This window comes from Propithecus coquereli, unplaced genomic scaffold (assembly GCF_000956105.1).
Source record: "Propithecus coquereli isolate 6110/MARCELLA unplaced genomic scaffold, Pcoq_1.0 Scaffold181, whole genome shotgun sequence".
Classification (NCBI taxonomy): domain Eukaryota; kingdom Metazoa; phylum Chordata; class Mammalia; order Primates; family Indriidae; genus Propithecus; species Propithecus coquereli.
In genome coordinates, this window is record NW_012142857.1 from 2,134,387 (window position 1) to 2,143,980 (window position 9,594).

General features: G+C 40.9%; 1 protein-coding gene across 1 annotated transcript in view; it reads right to left on the reverse strand.

Annotated features, from left to right (window-relative positions):
• PSTPIP2 (proline-serine-threonine phosphatase interacting protein 2) overlaps positions 1-9,594 on the reverse strand; it is a 90,678-nt gene that overhangs the window by 52,042 nt on the left and 29,042 nt on the right. Inside the window, exon 2 of the mRNA XM_012642639.1 lies at positions 2,141-2,241. The gene's annotated coding sequence lies outside the window, so the exon portion shown is untranslated. The remainder of the gene's footprint in view (positions 1-2,140; positions 2,242-9,594) is intronic.

The window sequence follows — 9,594 nt, forward strand, 5'->3', positions numbered from 1 at the left end:
ATGGTCCTGCTGGGCAGCCAAAGCCTTGGCCATTAGCCAACACCTCCTTCATCTATGGATGGACAGCAAGTCCATTTCATCCCCAGGAGAAAATCTACAGAAGCCGTAACTGGAGGAGGGACACCAAAAGCAAGGAATGTTCTGCAATCTCTAGATCCAGCACACTCATGACACTCTTATTACTTGCTACTTTGTCCTAGCACTGTTAAAGGAAGGAGGAGGCCCACTGTTAGTGTCCGTAAAAAGAAAGTTGTAACTACATGTCAACACTGTCAGCCTTCTTGGGTGGAAAAGAAGGAGTGTTCCCCTCAAAGGAGGAGGAACAACAGCCAGCTCCACGGAGCTGACAGTGGACGAGCCTCTCTCTGTCCAACTCTGCTATGACCATGTGTAGCAGAGCTCCAGGTCCTCCGGACCCTTGGGGTGATTTGAGGAGACAGGCCTCACCATCTGCAGGCTGGGCAACCAGTGTGAATAAGCTTGATCATTACCCAACCTTCCCTTGAGGAGAAAGTGGAGAGACTTTATCGAAAACACTTTGGTATTTGTGTCTCCAAATTCTGAGCCTTTCACTTACTGCCTGACAAATAGAACACGTTCATTATTTTGGGTCTTAGCAACAACTCTGATCTTTGGCCAAAAATCCTCCTAAAGCACTCCTTCATCCAGAACCTCTGGGAAATGGAATCTTCTGGAAGAATAAGATTTTCCACAAAACTTGTGCAGCTCATTAAGCATAGAATTTTTTTTAAACACCTCATCCATTTAAAAAGAAAAAAGAAGAAGAAAAGAAAATCCTCTAAACCATGCCAGTTCCCCATGGACCACCAAACCCTGTTACCCTTGCGAGTGCCATGATCTGCCTGCAACTTTCCCACAGCTCCCTCGCCCTCCTGGTCTCTGAATCGGGCTCTGCCTGCCTCTTACTGTTAGAGCAGGAGACTAGCAGACAGGGCTGAGACCGGATGCAGGGGCTTGCAGAGTGGGAGCAGGTGCTGAAATGAACAACCCTCAGGTAGAAGCTAACTAGACCACTAAGCTAACAGCTGGATGCACAGGCATGCACAGTGGGTGCAGGCGCTGAAATAAACAACCCTCGGACAGAGGACCAAAGGTCCAGAGGACCTGGAACTCTGCCACATGTGTCTTAGCAGGGATGGACAGAGAGAGGCTTGTCCACTGTCAGCCCCATGGAGTTGGCCATTGTTCGTCCTCCTTTGGGGGGAACACTCCCTCTTTTCTACCCAAGAAGGTTGACTACTAAGCTAACAGCAGGTGCAGAAGCTTGCAGAGTGGGTACAGGTGTTAAAGTCTAATTAAGAGGGGGTTGATAACAACAGAAAATAACTGGCTTCAACAAGTTTGTCAGCTATCCAGATCACCTTACCTGAACTTTAGCTAATTATGTTATTTACACTGTGGTTTTGAAATTTTTCTGCCCTCGAAATCGCCATGACAGTTCCAAAACAACTATATCAAGTATGAAAATGGAAAGGAACTCAATTCTAGGAGTTCTGCAAATTCTTAGTAAAAGCCAGCCCCTTAGCCTTGAATAGTCCTCGCCTCAATTCACAAGACTTTGAAAGACCAAAAACCACATCTTCCCGGTGCAGCTGCTCTTTTTGAACCTGCCTGTTCTCTTGCTCTTGAGTGTGTACTTTCACTTTTGCTTTCAATAAAAGCTACTTGCTTTGGCTTACTGGTGTGTCCTGAAATTCTTTTTCTGAGGAGCACCAAGAACCTGACTTGGAGGATGGTTCTTGGGCTGTGTCCATTCCCACCTCAAGCTTGCTATTCTCCCACGGATATCCGGATACCACTTGACCTGACAAATCCACCTCATCCTCTGAGGGCCACCACAAGGATCTCTCCCATGGAATCTTTCAGTGTTACTCATACCACACAACTTAGCATATTTCGCTTACTTAATACAATTTGTTTGCTGCTTTACCATAAATCTTATCTCAAACCAGTTTCTAAGAATTTTAGGACAAGATACCATCTATTTCCTGGGTCCCATCCATAACCTATAGCAGAGGGTCTTCAGGATTATTAAGCATAAAAGCACAACAGTAAATCGTTCCCTGTTTGTGTGGGCGTGTCTTGGCCCACCCTCCTCAGAGAGGACAGAGCACAGTACCTTTCTTTTAAAAAGTCTTCAAACTCTTTGCAGTTCTTGCGGCCGTTGTTCAGATGCTGGATGATATTGTCATAGCCAATGGTGCTGAGGATGTCCGTACTCTGGTAGGAAAAACAACATGGCGTCAGACCAGGAAGGGCAGGGATGGCAGCCCCAAGGCCTGGAGAGAGAATGGGACAGAAGAGGTGGGAAGCTGGCCATGGAACTTTGCTGACTCACTTTACCTCCAAGACACACGTGACCAAGAGGAACAAACAGAAGAAGGAAGAACAGGTGTAGCCATGGTAGAGTATTTAAAATGATAAGACTGAAGGGCCACAAAACAGGAAGGAAGTGACAGGAGTAAGAGGCAAGTGAGTGAGGGAGGTGGCCAGGCCCTCTGCTCAAGCCTGAAGTGAGGCCAGGAGAGGGAGGAGCTGGTGGATGCCCACCCCAGCCTCCTGCAGGGTGCCTCTTCATACAGCTGGGTAAAAGCTGGCCTGTACTAGAAGTCCAGTTAACCAGGCACTATGCAATTTTCACTTTGTCCTTAAACTCACTACTGAACATCTCTTTCCATAGCCAGTTAACCCCGTTGAGGGTCGAGGATATCTCTGCAAAGGGCAAGCAGCTCTGAACCAGGAACCAGGAGCCAGGAGGGGGAGAAAAGGGCTGTCTGCCCACCAGGAAGCATGAAGCTCCACACAGTCACTGGCCCCATTTTGGGGGAAAGGACATTTTAAAATTTTTAAATGAGTAGTTTCTTCTAATATTATTCTACTGTGCTCTGTAAGGTTGGAGGGAGCTGGCTAAAACCCCTGAACCAGTAGCCCAAGATGCAGTACATTTTAAAAATCAAGGTTTCCTCCACTCTTCAAACCACCAAATCAGGAACTCCAAGTAACATCAGACCAGGTGCAGTGGCTCACACCTGTAATCTCAGCGCTTTGGGAGGCTGAGGCGGGAGGATCACTTGAGCCCAGGAGCTCAAAGCTAGCCTGGGCAACACAGCGAGACCCTGTCTCTAAAAAAAAAAAGAAAGAAAATTTAGCCAGGCGTGGTGGCTAAAGGAGGAGGCTGAGGCAGGAGGATCACTTGAGTTCAGGAGCTTGAGGCTTCAGTGAGCTAGGATCATGCCACTGTACTTCAGCCTGGGTGACAGAGTGACACTCCACCTCTAAAAAATAAAAAGAAAAAGAAAAAATCAAATCATCCCCTAGTGAGGCTGGTTCCTTGGTTTCTACCCCCAAATGTATACAATGAGTTGCCTGATTCAGACTCCAGTCCCTGATAAAGGTTGGTTAGGCTGCCTCTGGGTGTCCCCTGGGGAGCTTTGAACTCCCTCACCCCAGCCCAGCCAAGGTGGACCATCCCTTCCCAGCCCCAGTCTGCAGCAGAAGGTCTAGCCAGTGTGGCATTGCACGCCACCTACATACAAGGTGCTAAAAAGTTTACAAACCAGCATAAGATAGAGTTCTTGCAATCAGGGAGCCTACCATTTATTTAGAGTCAGTAAAAGACACGTACATTTAAAAAGCATGGATGCATTAGGAAAATTAGAGACTAAGACAGTATATAAGACTATACAGAGAGAATATGCAATGAATGCACTAGAAAAGAGAGGACAGTTGGGTCATCAGAGAACAGAAGAAATATGAGATCAATTGAATCTTATTAAATGACCAGCACTCGTGAGAAATTAGAAAATATTTCAAACCAACGTACAGTGAAAAAATAACACATCAGAATTTGTGAGATATGGCAAAACAAGAGAATTTATAGCTCTAAATGCTTATATTAGTTTTAAAATAGTTTTAAAATTAATGACATAAGTTTTTATTTTTAAGTAATTAGGAAAAGAAGAACAAATTAAACCTGTAGTAAATAGAAGAAATGAAATAAAATAGTGAAATACAGTGAAATAGAAATGGATAAACAATAGAGAAAATTAATGAAGCCAAAAATTAGTCTTTTGAAAAGTTTAATAAAAATCAATAAGCCCATAGAGAGGTTGATCAAAAAACAGAAGAAACAGAGAAAACACAAGTTACCAATATTGAGATGAAAGAGGGACGATCAATACAGATTTCAATCAATATAGTCAGATTCTACAGATGTTAAAATAATAACAAAGTAATAATATGAACTATGATGAAACATCTTTGAAAGACATAACTTAGCAAAACTGACATAAGGAGAAACAGATACCTGAATAGTCCTACATCTTTAAGGAAACTGAATACATAATTTAAAACCTTCCCACAATGAAAACATTAGATTCAGAATTCAGTGTTGAATTCTATCAAACATTTAAAGGGAGAAATAAAACCAATCTCACCAAAACTCTTTCAGAAAATAGAAAAAGAGGAAATACTTCTCAACTTGTTTTATGACACTGGCATAACCTTGTTACCAAAAAAACACAAGGACATTACAAAAAAAGCATGGAAGAATGTTACAGGAAAATATCTCTCATGAACAGAGATGTAAAAATCTTTACCAAAATATTAATATATGATATCCAGGAATAAATAAAATTATTACACATCATGATCAAAAATTATTTATCTCAATAATACAAGGTTAGTTTAACATTTGAAAGTCAATCAATATAATTCACCATATTAACAGAAAAAAAAGGAGAAGAGTCATATAATCTTCTCAACAGGTACAGAAAGAAGATTTGAAAAACTTCAGTGCCACTTCACAATAGAAAATCAACAAACCAGTAATAGAAGGGAATGTCCTCAATCTGAGAAAGAGTATCTGCAAAAAGCCTAAAGCTAACAGTCTACTTAATGGTGAAAGACTGAACACCTCCCTCCTAAGATCAGGAACAAGGGAAAGAGGTCTACTCTCACTACTTCTATTCAACACTATAAGTCCTAGCCAGTGAAATAAGGCAAGAAAAAGAAATAAGGAGCATACATTTTGGAAAGGAAAAAGTAAAACTGCCTTATTTGCAGATAACATGATAACATACATAGAAAATCCTAAGGAGTTTACAAAACAATCACTAGAACTAATAAATAAATTTAACAAGTTTTCAGGACACAAGATCAACTGTTTTTCTATATACCAGCAGCCAAAAAAAGGAACAGAAAAATTGTACATATCATGTACAATGGCATAAAAACTATAAACTACATAGGGATAAATAAGTTGCACAAGATTTCTTCACTGAAAATTACACAAAAAGCTTTGCTGAAAGAAATGAAAGAAGATCCAGATAAAGGTATACATATACTACATTTGTGGACTGAAAGAGTAAATATTGTTAAAATATCAATTTCCCCGGCCGGGCGCAGTGGCTCACGCCTGTAATCCTAGCACTCTGGGAGGCCGAGGCGGGTGGATCGCTCAAGGTCAGGAGTTCGAGACCAGCCTGAGCAAGAGTGAGACCCCGTCTCTACTAAAAATAGAAAGAAATTATTTGGACAACTAAAAATCTACATAGAAAAAATTAGCCGGGCATAGTGGCTCATGTCTGTAGTCCCAGCCACTCGGGAGGCTGAGGCAGTAGGATTGCTCGAGCCCAGGAGTTTGAGGTTGCTGTGAGCTAAGCTGATGCCACGGCACTCTACTCCGGCAACAGAGTGAGACTCTGTCTCAAAAAAAAAAAAAAAAATCAATTTCCCCAAATTGATCTATAGATAACATAATCCCATCAAAACCCCAAAAGTCTTGTCTTTAGAAATCTGCAAGTTGAGCCTAAAATGTATAAAGAATTACAAAGGACCTAGGATGTTAAAAAAAAAATCTAAAGAAGAACAAAGTTGAAGGATAGACAAGTAGAGCAATGGAACAGAATAGAATACAGAAATAGACTCACTTGTATTAATGGTGAATTGACTTTCAACAGAGGTGTCAGAGCTGTTCAATGAGGAAATGGCAGTCTTTTCAACAAATGGTTCTGAAACAACTGCATAAACTTGTTGGGGAAAAGAGCCCCTACTATTAAGTCATTAACTAGGCAATGTCCTATTTTGAATCAATGAGCCCACATGGCTCATTTTCAAGATTAAAATCACAAGAACGGAACTTCTCAAACCGTCGATGTACTACTGTGCGTTCATTAGCCACATTCTTCCCAAACACTTCATTGATACTTCAAGCGGTCTGCACGGCATTGGTTTTCCACGAAAGAATTCATATTCAAAAATAACACAAATTTTTGACTTATCCATGGTTTCACAAAAATTGCTCTAAAAAAACTTTGAAAGATAATCACAAGCCAAACCATGGGTTTGAAAGACTAAGGATGTACCTTCACCATAAAAATAAAACAAGAAGCATCAAAGTGAAACGTCAGAGATAGCAACTGTCAAACTTAGTACTTAAGGAAATAGGACATTTCATACTTAATAACCTAATACTTCCATGCTGTAGGGCCCTCTGAGAATTTGTTGCTGTGCTCCTTTTCCACCTCTTCTATCCTCACGTGACCTCTGTGCAGAAGGCGTAGTGTGCAGAGGGGGAAGCAAACAGCATCTACGGCTTCCAAAGCCACCATCAAGGTTACAAGTGCTGCCTGCAAGCATGCCACACCTAGTTCTGTGCTGCGTTTCAAGCACATTCCTATCATGACGTCTACTACGCAGTCTCTATGGACATAGGCGCCAGGGACTCCCTGGTCAGAATCACCCAGGCAGCTTGTTAAACACGAAGATCCCTCATTTCACACCCAGACCTGCTAATTGTGAACCTATGGTCGGGTATAGGAATCTCCTTACCTTTTTATAGTCCTTCCAAGTGGCTGGAACACAGTTTGAAAACTGCTGCCCGTAGAAAATATAAAAGTGAAGAAACAATCATGGTTCCTACCTACAGGAACTTACAAGAAGAAGAAAGCAGGATGCAGGCCCATGAAACTACAGAACAGGACAGAATGGGGAGGCAAGAGAATGACTGTCAGAAAAGTGCAAAGGAGAAGAGGCCAGAGAAGACCCTCCATGATTTGCATTTCATTTTAAAACCTCCAGATCTTGAGTAAAACATACAAATTGACACAGATGCCTTTTAAATGCCCAGAGAGCCCCGCTGGAACTGGGAGGAAGCCAATGATTATACTTTGCATTACATACAAAGGCTGTAGTTTGCTTGACGCCTGGGCATAGAGTGCATAAGCATACTGCGCTTTGTATTAAAAAACCACAACATGTTCCATAAACACAGTGAGACAGGAGGTATTTTCATATTTTACATATGGAGGAAACGAAACACTAGGAAGTAAAGTTTTCCTTATCACTGTCTCCAACCACTATGAAAAATTTTAACTCTCAATCAACAATATTATCCAAATCTCTCAGTTATTTATTAAGAGATAAAGTCAACAGTAGACTTGGGAGAAAGACTGAGATGTTCATTTTACCTCCCTATGCTAGCAACCTTGATCTTTCTTTTCTACTTATTTATCACCCAAAGAGGTAAAATCAAGTAAATTAAACTCTGCAAATATGGATTGATTGTTGTTAATTAATATTAATAATTATATCTAATATACCTTGAGTACTTGCTGTGTGTCAAACAGCATACCAAGTATTTTGCATCAAATATCTTGTTTAATCCTTACAACAATAATACGACACAGGTATCATTATTATCTTTATTTTATAGGACAGGCAACGGAGGCTCAAAATCTGTATTTTGAAGCAGACTAAAGTTTGTATTTTCAAACCTCTCCACCACACAGCTTCTGTTATTTGAGGACATGAACCATACCTAATTTTTTGTCAGTTAGTCTATTTCCTTGCAATTCTAAATGGAAAATGTTCAGGCTTTAATGCCACACTTGGGTCTCAGACCCAATTCTACCATTCATAAACTACATGACTTTGAGCTAATAGCTCAATCTCTCTTAGTGTTAATTATGGGCATTATTGGAAGAATTAAAAGAGGTATTGTGTTTTGAATTTGTCAAGTACTTCACAAAGGAATTATGGAAGACACATTCGAATTTTTCATTAGCAAAATAGAATGTGTTTGGACCATGTGAATTTTTTCGTTGAAAGCAAACAATGGCGAAATAAATGTAGCATGCTAGCTCTTCAAAAATATGTGTATCATCATCTGAGAAGCAGCTGGAGAGACATTAGAGATATCTTAGCAGGGGATAATGAAAACTGTCATCAGTGTATTCAACCGTGTTCTCCTAAGCCTAAGGTCAAAGTCACCTATGGTTGTGCCCCTTAACCTTCTCTGAAGCTATAACAGTGGATTGTGAAAGCAAGAATGAAATTCCACCCGCCAGTTCCTGCGCCACCGTTATTCTGCAAGCCCATCGTCTGCCCACCTTGCCTCCTACAACCCTCAAACATCCCCAGCTCTGTCCAGGCTAGATCCACATTTCACATTTCACATGTCTGAATAATGTCCCACCTCTCAAGTCAGCAGGTCGATTAAAACGGCAACTTCACTCAACGGAAAATAAGTTAAGTGAAAGTAGAATCTGAAAAATAACTGCGTGAAGCAAGAACACATTAGGGGGGAAAAAAAAGACTAGAAGAATACACACCAAAATGCTGAAAGTAATTCTCTTCTTAGCATTTTTCTGTATTTTCTAAATGTTCTATGATATACTTTTATTACTTTTTATAATCTGAAGTCTTTCTCCCTGCCTCTATCCTTTAATGGCAAATTGAACTCTTCTGTTTATCACGCCTCTGTTCCCAGGCCACGCTAAAATAACAAAGAATCCACAGCAGCAATGGAAAATAGGGGAAACTGGAGATTCGTAGGAATTTCTGTAATATGAAAAGCAGATGGAAGTAAATGGACAGAGGTTGGAAGACAGTATCCCAACCCAGTGACAACAGAGAAGAAAGTATACAAACATTCTCAACAAAGTCCTAGAACCTAAGCCCCGAGATCCCAGTCAGCAGGGGCTGAAACAGGAGCTGCCTCCAAGAAATTGGCAGGGTGTTTAGAGGACGCCGGGAACCCTGCCAGTACCCTGCCCCACTCCGGGTGGAAGAAGAGCAGCTGGTTCTGACGCTTGTGCCAAAGCCACAGCTGCAGGGTGGTGCAGACTCCACCCTGCAGTAGGCTCCTCACACAGACATGAAAACCAGAACAGCCACAGGACGCTGTCCCTAGCAGTCTTCAAAACTTCCACAGTGAAAATTAAAACAAAAAAGGACCTCAGAGCTCTGAGGTCCTCTAAATGCCTTCCACTTCCAGGGAAATGCCTTTCCCACCTTCTCACTCCAAACAGAGACAAAAATATCAGAAATTGTCAATACAAGTATCTACTTAGAAAAACCATAGATTATCAAGTGAAAAACCGAGAACGGAATTAAATATACAAAAAACAACAGCTTTCTTATATGTCAACAATAACGATTTAAAAATGTAATTTAAAATACAAAGATCCTATTCACAATGCCAACAAAATCTACAAAATATCTAGGAATAAGTCTTTTGGAAGCAACGCTATAAAACATTACCAAAGAACACAGACAAAGATCTCAGTACAT